Source organism: Balaenoptera ricei, chromosome 20 (genome assembly GCF_028023285.1).
Source record: "Balaenoptera ricei isolate mBalRic1 chromosome 20, mBalRic1.hap2, whole genome shotgun sequence".
Lineage (NCBI taxonomy): Eukaryota > Metazoa > Chordata > Mammalia > Artiodactyla > Balaenopteridae > Balaenoptera > Balaenoptera ricei.
This window is the reverse complement of record NC_082658.1, coordinates 14,661,326-14,678,196: the sequence shown is the minus strand read 5'-3', so window position 1 is coordinate 14,678,196 and position 16,871 is coordinate 14,661,326. Positions and strand designations below refer to the sequence as shown.

The window sequence follows — 16,871 nt, the reverse complement described above, 5'->3', positions numbered from 1 at the left end:
GCCCCGCCCCGCCGGCGGACCCGCCCCGCACCCGCGGCCGCCGCCGCCAACCAGAGGGCGGCGGGGGCGGAGCAGGCCGCGCGCCAGGCCCGGCCAATCCAGCCCTCTTCAAGTGCGCCGAGGAGCGGCCGCGGAAATGGCCGGGCGATTGGTCAGGTCTGTTAAAGGGGCCGCCGCCCATGGGGCTGTGGAGAGGGGCGGCTGCGGGGTTACCAGGGAGAGCCTGGTGTGGGAGAGGTAAGAGCTTCTCTTCTCTCCCAGCCTGGCAGCAGCGCTCTCCCCAGCACTTTGCATTTATTAATTTCCTCTTCCTGCAGCCTAGCAACAAGTGGAGACAGAACCTGCCTCTGTCAGAAGGAGAAACTGAGTCTCCTAGAACCAAGGGTCTCCCCGCTCGACAAATTAACTCAGATTTGGGTTTAGCGGGCAGTCAGGCAAATCTGTTCCCGTCCAGTCCCAGAAATTGGCTTACAAAGACACATTCTCATCCTCACCCTGGAGGATCTTTTTAAACATTTTTAATAGACATTCCGTGTGTCTGGTATGGGACTGGGGAAAGTATGCATTTTTCAACGCCCCTCCCCTGAGGCGATTCTGCTGTAGGTGGTACAAGAGCCACACTCAGGCACGTATTTCAAGTCGATCATTGTAATGAAATCCAAATTCAACTGCCAAAAATAAAGAGAAACTTTTTTTTTTTTAATTCTCAAAATCAGTAATACGGTTGGGAGACTTGCTAGTTGGGCTGGACGTCGCCTACTGAGAAACTCAGAACATTTCCCTGAGTGGGTCATGCTGAGATCTGAGTTTGAAGGGCCCTGGGCTAGGATGAAGCAACAAGCCAGTCTTGTTTTCTGACTGGTGAGACAATGCTTAAATACTTCAATGGCAAACACACCCTTCCTCGTTGCCATCACCAGGCCCAGTCATAACCCCAGGAGGGTGCCTTGCCCTTCTGGAGCTTGGTTCCAAAGACATCAAGCCCTGCCCACCCTCCCAGACACATTCCTGTCCCCATCCCTGTGTCCCAGACACACATCTGACCCAGAAGTCACTGCCTCGGCTTGAAAGTCAGCCCCTTCCACCTAGACCCCTCCTATGAGGAACAAACTGACTCCAAAGAACAACCGTTTTTGTCGTTGTTGTTGTTTTGCTGTGATATCTGATAGGTGCTGTGTTTGCCAGGAGCAGCTCGACACACACATTCATCAGCCTCGTCAGGATTAAGCCTCTGGGTTGCAGATATCACTGCCTGGGATCACCATTTGCTTCACTTGGCCTTCCCAAAGGAAAAAGAATTCTTGTCTTAAATGGAGAGGGTTCCTTCCGGTCGTGGATATCTGGAAATGTGCAACAAAGGCAGTTAGCACTAGAGAAACAGCCCAAAGCTTGTCTCAGCCACCTCTTTTATTTTTTTTTTATTTTTATTTTCATTTATTTTTATTTTTTTTATTTTTTTAAATCAGTCATCAATTTTATACACATCACTTTATACATGTCAATCCCAATCGCCCAATTCAGCACACCACCATCCCCACCCCACCGCAGTTTTCCCCCCTTGGTGTCCATACGTTTGTTCTCTACATCTGTGTCTCAACTTCTGCTCTGCAACCCGGTTCATCTGTACCATTTTTCTAGGTTCCACATATATTCAGCCACCTCTTAAAACCTCCACCTGGGCTGGGGGTGGGATGGGGAGTGAAGGGGGGTGCCTGGAGCTGCACCACCGCAAGGGTCCCCGGAAGCTGGCAGTGTGCATCTCAGAGTGCCCCCCAACCCTCCTTGCCCAGGCCAAGCCCTACATAAATATTAGATTAATTAATACAGTGTCAATCTTACCTGGAGGCCAATAAGATCTAGCACGAACTCTTAGAAGACTTTCTTTCTGAAAAGTGAGGAATTTGGATGCTTTGAAAAATAAATATACAATAACATAATAATATTAACACGTCCTACCTTTAAGAGGTTACTCTGGGCGAGACACTTTGTCAAGATCTTTGCACGTATTAATTCATTGAAACCTTACAAGAACCCTGTGTGGTAGGTATGGTTGTTATTTTCTCCATTTTACGGATGCAGAAGCTGCAGCTCACGGAGGATTGGTAATGTGTCCAAGATCACAAGACTAGCTCAAGAGAGAGCCAGCATTCATGACCTCCTAACTGCCTGCTCCAGTGCCTGCCAAAATGCCCTTCCTTGCTGCCAGAAACAGGATGGCTAACTTCAAAAGGCAAAAGAAGCAAATACCACTGATCTTCACCAAAAGACAGTGCAATATAGCAGCACTGCCTTGGAGTTTAAGTTCCATTGCTCTAACCTACCACCTGCTTGATCTTGAACAAGACATATCATTAAATCCCTTTGAGCCTCTGAGTGCTTGTCTATAAAATGGGATAATAACAAATTCTGCCTCCTTGGGCTGGCATGAAAACCAAATCAAATAAAGAATATCCATAAATACATATGTACTTTGAACTTACAAATGACAAGAGTGATTTTAGAGCTTGGCATCTGTGACTCAGTATAGTGACCAATGACAAAGGCCTGGGATTGTGATGCTAAATTTAGATATCAGACAAGATTCCTTACTTTGTCCCCCAAATAGCTGATCTCTAGGTACAATATGTACAAAGTGAACTAAATCTTTTCTACCTACAGAAGAGATAGAAGTCATAGAAATTCAAACCCGAGTTATTACTCTGGCATCTGCCTCCCTCCCCGCCAACCATCACCCAAGTCTTTCTATCAACCCAGGCTCCAGCTTAAGCCTACAGGTTCCAGTATACTTGAATTATTCCCAATTATGGCGTTTCAAGATAATTCTTATTTTCTCATGAAACTTAAACTGAAAAAAAAAAAAAAAAGGCTGTACGATTTTTTACTTCAATTTTTTCTTTTTTTTGGCCGCACCACCCAGCATGTGGGATCTTAGTTCCCCAACCAGGGATCAAACTTGCCCCCACTGCGCTGGGAACATGGAGTCTTTACCACTGGACCACCAGGGAAGTCCCTACTTCAATTTTTTGACATTGCATTTCACTCTTGGCAGGAGAAATGGTTATGAAGTACACAAAAACAAAAAGTTGATCCACTTATACATCTGAAAAAAAGGGTTAGGTGTCCATTGCGCCACAAGCTGCACCTTTTTTTTTTTTTTTTTTCAAGCTGCACCTTTAATGAGCAATCACTGAGAGCTCAGTAAGTACCAGGTGTTGTGCTGAGTACTGGGGATGAAAATGAAGACAGTGTTTGTAAAAAAAAAAAAAATTGCATAAAGATGGCCTTTTAGCATTAGATCTAGCAGAGAAAGACTGACAAATTGATAGACCATTATAGGCTTCCACAAAGTTAAGCACCGGAGCTATGGCACACAGAATAGGCATTTATAATTGCTGGGGAACCCCATGGTGTTTTAGGGGTGACAAGATGAAGGCTATTAAGAAGAGAAACCAGGGCTTCCCTTGTGGCGCAGTGGTTAAGAATCTGCCTGCCAATGCAGGGGACACAGGTTCGAGCCCTGGTCCCGGAAGATCCCACATGCTGTGGAGCAACTAAGCCCGTGTGCCACAACTACTGAGCCTGTGCTCTAGAGCTCGTGTGCCACAACTACTGGGCCCGTGAGCCACAACTACTGAGCCCGTGTGCTACAACGACTGAAACCACGTGCCTGGAGCCTGTGCTTTGCAACAAGAGAAGCCACCGCAATGAGAAGCCCACGCACTGCAACGAAGACCCAACACAGCCAATAAGTAAATAAATAAATAAAATAAAATATATCTATTTAAAAAAAACAGAAAAGAGGAGAAACCAGAGAGGTGATTTTAAAAAAAACAAAAACAAACAAACAAAAAATAACAAGTATGTTGTCACCAAAGGAGAAGAGATTGGAGAAGGAGGGAGCAAGATATGCCTCAGAAAGGTCAAGTTGGAAGAGATCTGAACAGTGCACCTTGGGATTCGGAAATTAGAAGGTTACTGAGGCCATTGACAAAAGCAGTGTAGGTGGGGCTGGAAATGCAGAGTCTCCCTAGAGCTGGGCTGAGGAGAAGAGCTAAGAAACCAGAATGAAGAGGCCGAGCAGGAGAGGACAGGTTCGCCAGGAAGCACACGGGGACAGGGGAGCTGCCCCTGCGGAGGAAGAGGGTTTGCTCTTCCACTTAAGCTGGTTGCAGACAAGAATGGGTGTGGGTGCAGATCCATTCATAGATGGAGGGCAGGAAGTTAAGGAAATTCCTGCTTGCTGGCTTCTATTATTTTAGCTCTAAAGTGAGAGGCGAAGTCATCTCTTGAGAGTGGGTGGGAGGTAGTAACAGGGGCTTTGAGGGAAACAGTGAAGAACTGGAAAAGCCACCGAGAGGAATGAAGGAGGGAGCTGCCAGATGGAGAGGGAGAATTCTGGGCAGCCCTGAGGGCCCCTGCATTTGAGGCATTCCCAGGATCGGAGTTGGATAGATGGTTATGTGGGGCTCGGCAGCCAGGCCCAGGTGTGGAGAATCCAGAGTCAAGAATTTACAGGGTCAGGAACAGGAGAAATACAAAACAGTGCAGGTTACTGACAACGGGGCGGGGGGCGGGGCGGGTCGAAGTGATGGATCATGTGTTCTAAGTTGGATAGAGATAGAAGGAAACCCAAGGGGGTGGGGAGCTGCATCAGAGGAAATCTGTGGGGCAGGAGAGATGGGAAGAACCAGACTTTGTGTCGATTTGGAGTGGGATGGGTTAGGCGAGGTTTTCACAGACGAGCTATTCTGAGTGATGACAAGGTCAGGTGCGGCCAGACAGTTGGAGTTTCTAAAGACACTCAACTCCTGGATTTTCCCTCCTCTGGTTCCTTATGGAGAATGATCTGAGGCTGTGTGGCCTCCAGTGCTTTCTGTTCACTCTGCACCACCACTGGGCTGACTCTCTGAGATGATGGGGCTGGGAAGAATATCCTTCTCTCTTGTTTGGTTTTCCTTCTAAAATAAAAACCTGGGAATTCCCTGGCGGTCCAGTGGTTAGGACTCCGTGCTTTCACTGCCGGGGCCTGGGTTTAATCCCTGGTCAAGGAACTAAGATCCCACAAGCCGCACAGCATGGCCAAAAAAAAAAAAAAAAAAAAACCTGTTAATGAACAGAGGGACTCCCACCATCGTCATGGAGACATGAGCATTTGCGGGAAGGGATACTGGAGGGAAGTCTTCCGGGGCTTTAGAAATGCCTCACCCAGTGGGTTGATACACCTGTGAATGATTCCCGGCCATCAAGGAGCAACAAACAGCCAGCTGATGTCGATTATTTACTTTGCTAATTAGCATGTGAGACCCGAGGTTATTCAATATAAATGTCTCAAAGCTCTGTCATTCCGAGGGAGGGCCACTGGCGGAATGGTGGCTTCTAACCGATTTGGAGCAGAGCCAGAGTGAAGTTCTAGGAAGAAAGACTGACATTTCCCTCCCTTTCCCTGCTGACTCTCTGCCTTGCCTCTCAGGGCCCTCCCAGTGCTCCACGCAGAGAATGAATCCATTGTACAGCGGTCACTCCCTCACTTTCCCTCTAACCTTGACATCACCCGCCATCTTTGCTGCCTTCCAACCCCCGGGCCCTCTACTCCACTTCGGCACAGGAGATTCAATCTCTGGCTTGCCCAGAATCACCCTGGAGCACAATTTTAACTCCAGGGATAGAGGGTCAGCAGTGCAGCCAACAGGTTCTGGCCCCAGCCCTGCACCATCTCTCCTGTCCCCTTAAGTAGCAGAAGTGGGAGGGCTCAGCTGGCCATTTTTTTTTTTTTTTTGCCCACTCCGCTTGTGGAATCTCAGCTCCCCAACCAGGGATTGAACCCAGGCCACAGCAGCGAAAGCCTGGAATCCTAACCAGTAGACCACCAGGGAACTCCCTCAGCTGGCCTTTTAATGACGTATACATCCACCTAAACATATGGGAAGGTTATTTGTTTGTTTTAATCTTGAAAACATGATTTACATACCCTGATATAGAGTAGCTAGACGTCAGTGGGAAATGTCCACTCCCAGTCTGGTGGTTAAACAGAATTAGAAATGGAAAGCGTGAAATTGCTCGCCTTTGCCATGTCCACGTGGTTACTGTACTCAGCACCTACGCGATTCAGAAGACAAAGATGGTCTATATTTGGGTGAGAGCTTAGGCAAAGAAAATGTTTGAATCTGTTTTGGCCAGGGTTCCCCCAAACGCAGAACTTGAGACAAAGCTCACATGTGAATACATTGCTGGGGAATGTGAGCGCAGGGAGCATACCTGAGGCTCAGGAACCAAAGCAAGGATAGAGGCAGAGGCGTTTGATAATGTGTTATTGGGGTGGCCACGTTCCAGGCTGCTCGATTTGGAGAGACTGAGAAGCCCTAAGAAAAACATCTCAGGACCCACCTTCTAGGATGGGGGAGAGAGGGGGAGACATTTACCCAATGGTTTCTGCCCCCATTGGTGAAAAGCTCTGCACAGGGGCCTGCACCCTGCTTCCAGGATGCACTGGCCTGGCACTGAGTGGGCATCAACCGAGATGCCCTGGGTGGGGTCTGAGGTACCGGCTGTGAGCCAGAGGCAAGACACTGTCAGACTGTACCTGCTGGAAGCTGGTAGGAGCAGTCACAGAACTGACCACTCCGGCAGTGGCTGAAGATCTCCAGTGGGACACAGAGGTTTCTGATACAAAGTCCATTTTCAAAAAGAGGAATGTTGCACTGTCCAAAAAAACCTGCCATCTTAAGTTAGGCTTTAGGGATATAAGATTTCAAATGTCTTTTAATGTTGTTATAATGTTCTCTTTAGGGAAGCAGCATTAGTCTAGTGACTTTGGGGTCATTTGGACATGGGTTCAGGTTTTGCCTGTGTCATTTCTGAGCCATGTGACTTTGGATAAGATACTGAACTTCCTTGAACTCCTGTTTCCTCATCTGTAAATTGGAGATATCTACATCATATGCTGTTGTAAAGATTAAGTGTATGCATAAATGTTTAGTGTAGCATCTTTACATAATAGGTGCCCAATTAATGGAAGCTGTTGTTTTTGTTTTTGTTTTAAAGATAGTAATCATCTTTTCTTTCTTTTTTTTTTAAAATTAATTAATTTATTTATTTATTCTTGGCTGCGCTGGGTCCCCGTTTCTGCGCGAGGGCCTTCTCCAGTTGCGGCGAGCAGGGGCCATTCCTCATCGCGGTGTGCGGGCCTCTCACTATCGCGGCCTCTCTTGTTGCGGAGCACAGGCTCCAGACGCGCAGGCTCAGTAGTTGTGGCTCACGGGCCCAGCCGCTCCGTGGCATGTGGGATCCTCCCAGACCAGGGCTCGAACCCGTGTCCCCTGCATTGGCAGGCGGACTCTCAACCACTGCACCACCAGGGAAGCCCTAAGCTGTTGTTTTTTTATTCTAGGGAAAATTCCTGGCCATGGAGTGTAATGCATACAGGAAGACAATCGGGTGATATGCTTAAGCCTCAAAAATAGAAGTGAAAGAAGCTATCACATGGTTGCAGGCAACCAAAAATGTCTAATACTTTAAAACAACTGAACAGCTTTTATCTACAGTGACTACATATCTTGGAGTTTCCAGGAAAGCATCAATTTCAAATGTTCTCTCATGTTGTCCCAGTACAAAAACTCCTATTTGAGAGGCAGTCACCTTGAGCTTGGACCAGAAAACAGCATTATAGGTATATCCCATCAGGAAGGGGGAACATCAGCCCTCTAGTTTCCTTTGCTCCCCACTCTCCTGGAATGCAAGCAACACAGCTTTTTTTTTCCAAGAAGGTTCTTCTTCCCACACCTCAGCTGAGGGGCCACAGCTCTGTTTGCACAGGTGAGCTAATTAACAGCCACTGCCTTTCAGAAGAACCGGAAGCACAATGACTGCCACACAGCAGAGGAGGAACCAAAATCCACAGGTGGAGGGCTCCTTCCCCACCCGCCAACCCCCCAGCACCCCTCTCTCCCACTGTGCCTGTGTGATCCACCACAGCAGGAAATGGTTTGGGTTTTTCCATTATGAAAGTGATAGAAGCTCGGTGTAGGGTATGAAAAAAACACAGAAACCTAGGAGAAGGAAGAAAAAAAACACCACATATTTTCTTATCACCTATTAACAATTGTCAACACTTTGTTTGTATTTCCTCCTGTTCTTTTTTAAAGCATAGTTTGTTTTACATAGCTGTTATTTTACACTAGATACAATTTTGTATCCTTTATTTAAAAGTTAACATGGTAACATAACGAGTAGCAGTACAGGATAAGGGAAAGAAGGCTTTGGCTTGGGGTCAGAAGAGTCTGAGTATTAATCTCAGCTCTGCCACTTATTCACTATATGACTTTGGGCGTATGATTGGTCTTTTCTGAGCCCCAGGTTTGTCATCTGTATAAGGAAGATGACAGACACATCCAGTCTCTGCCACTAGTTTTCTGTGTGGTCCTAGACTATAGGACCTAAACCATGGTCTAGATTGTAAGTTCTATGAGCACAAAGCCCTTCTGACTAAACCCCTAGAGCCTGGATTTGGTGGACTAAAGATGGCCACAAACTCTTCTTGGTCATTCCCGCCATCCAGAGGTAGAGTTTATTCCTCCACTTCTTGGAATCTTGGGCTGGCCTCGTATGGTAGCCAGCCTCCAAGATGGTCCCAGTGATCCTCACTTCCTGGTCGTTCATGCCCTTTCATAGTCTCCTCCCACTGTGAACCAGGGCTTGTCTGTGTGATAAAAAGAGTGTGGCAGAAGTGATGAAGTCTGACATCTGAGGATACTCAGATCCTCATCAGTATAATAAGGATACTCAAGCAGCCTGTGGAGAGGCCTGTGTACAGAAGAAGTGAGTCCTCCTGCCAACAGCAAGCCCCAGTTTGCCAACCATATGACTGAGCTACCTTGGAGCTGAGCCCTCCGGTCCCAATCAAGCCTTCAGATGAGTACAGCTCTGGATGACATTTTGACTGCAATCTCATGTGATGACCCAAGCCAGAACCTCCCAGCAAAGCTTCTGCATGATTCCTGACTAATCCAGAAGCTGTGAGAGAGGAATATTTATCATCATTTTAAACCACTAAGTTTTGGGATTATTTGTTAGGCAGCATAGATAACTAATACACTCTAGGACTGACTTTGACCCACAGAATGCAGCAGAAATGGGATTCCGAGACTTCTGAGCTCAGGCCTTAAGAAGACTGAGAGGACTGACAGCTTCCACTTCCTGGCTCTTGGAAATCAGTCACCTGCTTTGAGAAGACCAAGCCACTTGGAGAAGCCAGAAAGAAGAGAACGGAAAAAAAGAAGAAGAAGAAGAAGGAGGTGGGGGGAGGGGGAGGGGGAGGAGAAGGAGAAGAAAAGAACTGAGGGACGCCGGATGAAAGGCCCAGCTACTCTCCAAGCACCAACTGCTATCACTGTGAATAAGCCTCTCAGAGGGTCCAGCTGAGTCTCACCCCAGATGACCACAGCCTCAGCCATCATCATACGGGGCAAAGAACCACACAGCTGAGCCCAGTCAACCCACAGAAATGGGAGAATAAAATGGCTGTTGTTCTAAGCCTCTGAGTTTTGGGGTGATGTCCTGTGCGGCAATATGTAACCAAAACACTGGCCCAGCCCCTGGCACGTAACTGGCTCTTGAGAAATGTCTGGGGAAGAAACGGACAACCCTTGTTGGGCTTCCATTGCCTCTTCTATAAAATCACAGAGGTCAGGCCGTTCCACACCTTACCCATTGCGAGTCGCTACCTCTCTATTGTGTTGTGCCTGCTCACCTGGCTGCCTGCCCCACGGCCTCACTTTACTCTCGTGGGAAGACTCCAGTGTCTGTGGCATCGCCGGCCCTCACCCCCACGCTGGCTCCTCCTTCTTTCTTTCTGTGGCACACATACCCCGGGCCCTCACGATGCTCTCCTGGTGATTTCAATCATGGGGCTGTATAACTTGCCAGGAAGAGATTAGCACAGGCCCTTCACCTTACAGGCAGCACCGGCTCAATTCAGCCAGAGGAAACTGGAAACTCTCCTATCAGATCCCTGGGGCACACTGGCAAAGAAGGGAGCAAACACACGGACATCACTTTCCATTGACCCTTCCTCAAGGCCAAGTCCTACCGTTGTCTTTGGGCTAGAAAATGATTGACCTCTTTCACGGTATCCAGGGCCCCACTAAGCCTCCTCAAATAGACACCAAGTCTCTGCTTCTGAGAACTAGCGCTCAACTTCTGGTTTACTAGGTTCCCTGGTTTGCCATAGAGGCTCCGTGATTTTATTAGCAGTGCCTACAGCTATTTGGGGTGGTAGATCTCTGTCACTGCCATAAAAAAAATAAAAAATTAAAAGGGCTGGAGAAATCAAGAAGTTAGCCTGAGGTCCAAAACAAACCCTGCTTACTGGTGGAATTGGCATTGCCTCCTTCCCATTTTCCAATCACCTATCCCACCCTCCTACTCCTACCTTGACTCTCATGGCCCTCTGAGCAATCACAGTGTGACCCATTTAAATGATTATTCAGAAGAGCAATTGCCCCTTCCTGACTATAAGTCATCCCTCAATCATCGGCATCATCGTTATAATTAGTAAGGCCTCTCTCATTAAGCTGTGAAGGCATCTGTCCCGGGCTTTAGAAAGTCACCCAGTTTCTGGAGACTGAGAGGGACCATAATGTTATTCATCCATCCAGATGGAAAATACTGATTGAACATCTACTGTCTCCTGGTGCTTGGCAAGGTGCTAGAGACACAGCGGTGAACAAAACCCAGGAGCTTGCTGTCCAGTGCCGAAAGCGTTCCTCTGCTTTGTGCAAGTTATGGTGAATGTCACATCCCCAGGCCCAGCTCATGCTATATAGGTTTCATACATTTCAGAGAAGAGGAGAAAACACAGGGCTCCCGCTATTCTCCAGCCTTACCCAACTGCCTGCTTGGTCTCTCGTGGATGCCTGAAAATCATCCCATGTTAAAAGTCCTCAAAAGGAGCTCTTGTTCTCTGCCCACCCCCATCATAGTCAATGGCACCATGGCCCACCCACTCACTTGCTGGAGTCAAGAACATCCAGAACAATGAGTTGGGACAGGGGGAGGGATAAACTGGGAGATTGGGATTAACATATACACACTACTACATATAAAATAGATAGCTAATAAGGACCTACTGTATAGTACAGGGAAATCAATAATCTGTACTGACCTATATAGAAAAAGAATCTAAAAAAGAGTGGAGGGGGCTTCCCTGGTGGCGCAGTGGTTAAGAATCGCCTGCCAATGCAGGGGACATGGGTTCGAGCCCTGGTCGGGGAAGATCCCACATGCCGTGGAGCAACTAAGCCTGTGCGCCACAACTACTGAGCCTGCGCTCTAGAGCCCGTGCTCCGCAACAAGAGAAGCCACCGCAATGAGAAGCCCACGCACCACAACGAAGAGTAGTCCCCGCTCGCCGCAACTAGAGAAAGCCCGCTCGCAGTAACGAAGACCCACCACAGCCAAAAATAAAATAGATAAATTAATTATTAAAAAAGAGTGGATATATGTATATGTATAACTGATTCACTTTGTGAATAACACTGTGTTAGTTTCTGCATGTTATAAGTCAACTATACTCCAATAAAAATAATAATAAAAGAAAAAGAACAATGAGTTATCTGGGATTTCATCCTTTCCAGCTCACATCCAATCCATCAACATACAAACATGCTCTAGCATCTCTTTTCTGAAAAACCCCCTCCCTCTTGCCCAGACTCCCTGCTGCTGTCCTATTCTCTGCTATCCTTTACAGCACAACTTCTCAAGAGTTCTCCTCTTCCTCTCCCACCATCCTCTTTAAGCTGCTCCCCCAGCATCTTCCACCTCCACTGCTCCCCTGAAACTGCTCTTGTCAAATCATTGATGACCTCCACTCTGCCAAGCCCAGGAGTCATTCCTCTGACCTACTTGACCCTTACTTAACCCTTTTCAAAGCATCCATTGACCACCTCCCTACTCATCCAATCCTCGTTCCCGTAGTCTGGTCTCTCATATTCCCTCCAAGCCGTGGTGGGATGGAGACAGCAAGCTTTGACAACCAGGTCACATGTTTCTTTTTTTTTAATTAATTAATTAATTTATTTATTTATTTTTGGCTGCATTGGGTCTTTATTGTTGGGTCTTCGTTGCTGCGTCCGGGCTTTCTCTAGTTGCGGTGTGCGGGGGCTACTCTTCATTGTGGTGCGTGGGCTTCTCGTTGCGGTGGCTTCTCTTGTTGCAGAGCTTGAGCTCTAGGCGCGTGGGCTTCAGTAGTTGTGGCACGCGGGCTCAGTAGTTGTGTCGTGGGCTTAGCTGCTCCATGGCATGTGGGATCTTCCCAGACCAGGGCTCGAACCCATGTCCCCTGCATTTGCAGGCAGATTCTCAACCACTGCGCCACCAGGGAAGTCCCAGTTCACATGTTTCTGATGGCCTGTTTCTTGTCCAACAGATCAGACTTCAGGCAGGACCTTGATGTGTCCGTGGGTGCCGGGAAATGTCATAGTGGGGAGCTGGCCAGGGCAGGCCGTGGGATGTCACCAATGTCTCCACAAGTCTGTTCTCTTCGTCTTTTACATGGAGCTGGAAATGGAAAACCTAACATGTTTTTTTTCTTTTTTAATTAATTTATTTATTTTTGGTTGTGTTGGGTCTTCATTGCTGTGCACAGGCTTTCTCTAGTTGCGGCGAGCGGGGGTTACTCTTCATTGCGGTGCACGGGCTTCTCATTGTGGTGGCTTCTCTTGTTGCAGAGCTTGAGCTCTAGGCACGTGGGCTTCAGTAGTTGCGGCACGCGGGCTCAGTAGTTGTGGCGCATGGGCTTAGTTGCTCCGTGGCATGTGGGATCTTCCTGGACCAGGGCTTGAACCCAGGTCCCCTGCACTGGCAGGCAGATTCTTAACCACTGTGCCACGAGGGATATCCCAAACTTAATGTTGATATGGGAGAGTGATAGGATTGCTGTGTTCCCCCCCTCCCAACCCCCGTCTCAATTTCCATTACTGCTGTTACAATGTTGTTTGGGCAACAGAGGAAAGTTGAGTAACCCAAAATAAAATGCCTGATGAGAAGATTTGGCCCTCACGTGTGGATGGAGAGTTCCGGGGGGTGGTGCCAACTGTGGGCAGCAATCTGTGGATGTGACAGCCGGGGGTCTGGCTGGTATCACTCAAGGCTCCCCTGCAGCTGTGATGGTATCTCAGTGACCTTTTCAAGAGCTTGGCTATAGCATTCATGTATCTGCTATGATTCTGGTTAATGTTTATGCTGACAGAGCGCCCAGGGAACAACATGGAACCTCCTTGCCTTTTCTCCCTTTCTGGAGAACAATCCATCTTGAATCCCAACCTTTTTCATCAACATCCACCTCCTTCTTCTCAAACCTCTTCACTTTTACCAGATTCTTCCTTTTCTTTCTTTCTTTTTTTTTTTTAAATTTGGCTGCACCACACAGGCTTGCAAGATCTTAGTTCTCTGACCAGGGATCGAACCCTCACCCTCGGCAGTGAAAGCTCGAAGTCCTAACCACTGGACTGCCAGTCTGGAATTCCCCAGACTCTTCCTTCTCTAAAGATGAAATCGAGTCCTGTCACCTTGGAAACCCATTTCCTTTGGCCTTGGGTTGTAAATCAGAGTGGCCTAGATCCCTCTGGTCCTGAGTATCTCCTTTGCAACACTTATCCAAAGGGGGATTCAAGTAATTATTAGCACCTCTGCCCCTGGACGGTGAGCTCCAGGAGGGCTGGGTTGGGATCTTGTCTCTCCCTCCTTCTGCAAGACCAGGCCCATCATAGGCCCTCGGTAAACGCTCGTTGCTGAAGGAGTGACGTCCAGTAAGAGACAGTGAAGGGTCCTCCCTGGACCTGTTGGACCCGGGGAAACACCTCTCAGCTCTTCTCTGCACTTGGCTCTTACAGACACGTGCTCTGTTCAGCAGAATTCAGAAAGAATTCTGCCTCCAGCCTTGTCTACCAGAAGGAAAGAAGGAAGAAAGTTCCTGCCTGCCAAGTTGGGATATTTTTAGACTAGAAGCCACCGGGATGAGCTGGAGTTCCTGTCTCGCTCCATGGTGGTGTGGCGACCTCATTTCCTTCTCTGTCTCAGAAGTTTCTAAGTGACAAGTCCCATCGCAAGAACAGAGCAGCACCAGGAAAAAAAAAAAAAAAAAAAAGGCAGAAACCCTCTAGTCTGGATCCTCTAGTCTGGATGGAGTTTCCAAAGCCTGGAGAAAAGTACAAAAATCCTTCCTATATATAGTGGCGGGCAGGGTGGTGGCTTCAACGACTACATCTAACATCCACTGAACTTAATGAAACCCTGCAGTCATGCTATTTGTTTAACGGTGTGCACTCTCTCTGCCTTAAAAGATTTTATTTCCTAAATCACGTGCAGTATATAAGGATAGCCAGAAGTTCCTGTTTCTATGGCCAAGTCAGTGGGGAAAAAAGGGGAGAGGGTGTGCTAAATTTTGCTTTTTCTTAAAGACTTAAAAAAAAAGAATATCCAGGGTTTTTAATAAAATTTATATTTCTAATTACTCATATAGTAAAAGCCGAAGACATCTGACATTTACTAAACACCTACTTCATTCTTTTTTTTCTTGCCTTTTTTTTCTTTTGTCTGTGCCTTGCAGCTTGTGGGATCTTAGTTTCCCAAGCAGGGATTGAACCTGGGCCCTCAGCAGTGGAGTGCAGAGTCCTAACCACTGGACTACCAGGGAATTCCCATCTTGCTTTATTTAAAATCTAGATATAGGGGCTTCCCTGGTGGTACAGTGGTTGAGAATCTGCCTGCCAATGCAGGGGACACGGGTTCGAGCCCTGGTCTGGGAGGATCCCACATGCCGCGGAGCGACTGGGCTCGTGAGCCACAACTACTGAGCCTGCGCGTCTGGAGCCTGTGCTCCGCAACAAGAGAGGCCGCGATAGTGAGAGGCCCGCGCACCACGATGAAGAGTGGTCCCCACTCGCCACAACTGGAGAAAGCCCTCGCACAGAAACGAAGACCCAACACAGCCAAAAATAAATAATAAATAAATAAATTAATTTAAAAAAAATTTTTTAAATAAATAAATAAATAAAATAAAACCTAGATATAATTGACATATAACATATTAGTTTCAGGTGTACAACATAACGATTCTGTATTTGTATATATCGCAAAACGATCACCACAATAAGTCTAGTTAACATCCATCACCACACATTATTAGAAAATTTTTTCTTCTTGTGATGAGAACTTTTAAGATCTATTCTCTCAGTAACTTTCAAATGTACAATACAGTATCATGAACTACAGTCACCGTGTTGTACATTACATCCCTGGGACTTAGGTATTTTACAACTGGAAGTTTGTGCCTTCTGACCCCTTCACCCATTTCACCCACCCCTACCTTTACCTCTGGCAACCACCAATCTGTTCTCTGTATCTCTGAGTTTGGCTTTTGTTTTTTGATTTTTTTGATTCCATATATTAAGGACTCTTGAAGACTGAAAAACCAAGACCTATGGCTGGGGCACCATGCTGTTCCCAGTCTTTCCTCAACCTCCTCGTTTGAGTTTACCTGCATGGGGACCAGCTGCCCAAAGCGAGTGCCGTGTGACAAGCCCAAACCTGGCTGCTGGGAGCATTGGCCGGGTGAGTCCTGTCTGTCCTGGAGAAAGAACACAGGAGGGTGGATAGAAGGTGCCACCCCACAGGAGGGAGAGCAGGGAGGGCAGGAGGGCGGAGCATCCATCAGTCTGAAGGAGGACTGGTGTTCCTTGGCACACCGTCTGGGAACCACTGGCCTTCCAGCTCAGGTCCCACAAGCTCCTGGGCTGGGCCCGCCTGCCTCTCCAGTTTCTCCTCTTCGCCTTGTGTCAACTTTCTGCTCCAGCCACACCTCGATGCTCACATTTCCTCAAACGAGCAAAGGTGTTCATGCCTCTGTGCCTTTGCACAAGCTGTCCCCTCCCTGAGCCTGCAATGCTGTTTCCCTCCTTCCCTCCCTCCATGTGCCTCAAGGACTGGCCGAAATGTCTCCTGTTCTGGAAGTGGTTTCCTAAGGCTTCTAACCAGAGCTAATTACTCCCTGGGTTGCACCAGCCCTAGCACTTACCTCTACTACAACACGTCTCTCCAGGTAATATTTGTCTTCCCATGGCTCTCTCCTGCGGAGGGCTGTGACCTTCTCGAAGGGCAGACTGCACTTGCTTTATTTCAGAATTAACACCATGCACAAGGCCTGGTACACAATAGGTGTTTGTCAGTTGAACTTCCTTAGCTGTCCTCTAGTCTGTTTTCTTAATATATTTTTCTGATTATAAAAGTAATTCACGCCCACTGTGAGATTTGAAAAAAGACACATGTATATATGATATATATTTAAAGAAGAAATACCCATAATCCTAGAGGGATCAGGGTGAATGAGTCTCAAATTTGCATTAGCATAAGAATGTCCTGTGTGAGCTAGTTAAAAACAGAGGCACTCAAACCACAGCTGGGCCACCCAGCTTCTGCCCCAGTGTGTGTGTGCACATGCGTGTGTGCATGCACACGCGTTTAATAAACTTCCAGTTGATTCTAAAACGCATCTCTCGGACATTCCCTGGTGGTTCAGTGGTTAGGACTACATGCTTTCACTGCCGAGAACCTGGGTTCAATCCCTGGTCGGGGAACTATGATCCCTCAAGCCGTGCGGCGTGGCCAAACAAAAAAATTAATTAATTAAAAAAAATAAAACGCATCCCTCATTAAGGGTCCCTGCTTAGGTGAAGTCCAATATTTTGTACTATGAACAAGGCTGCGATGAACATCTTTGTATGTAAATCTTTGTCTATGGGTCTACTGATTGCCTTAGGAGAAATTCCTAGAAACAGAATGATTGAGCCAAAGGGAAGGAAGGTGTTTCAGGCTCTCAG

At 47.4% G+C, this 16,871-nt stretch overlaps 1 long non-coding RNA gene across 1 annotated transcript; it reads right to left on the bottom strand.

Moving 5' to 3' along the window:
* Positions 1-675: 675 nt before the first annotated feature.
* LOC132355559 (uncharacterized) lies at positions 676-16,145 on the bottom strand. Its single transcript, XR_009499658.1, has 4 exons — positions 16,070-16,145; positions 15,533-15,622; positions 1,840-1,885; positions 676-1,340 (listed from the first exon to the last, which is right to left on the bottom strand). It is a non-coding gene; the product is annotated as an uncharacterized LOC132355559 (long non-coding RNA).
* Positions 16,146-16,871: the final 726 nt, after the last annotated feature.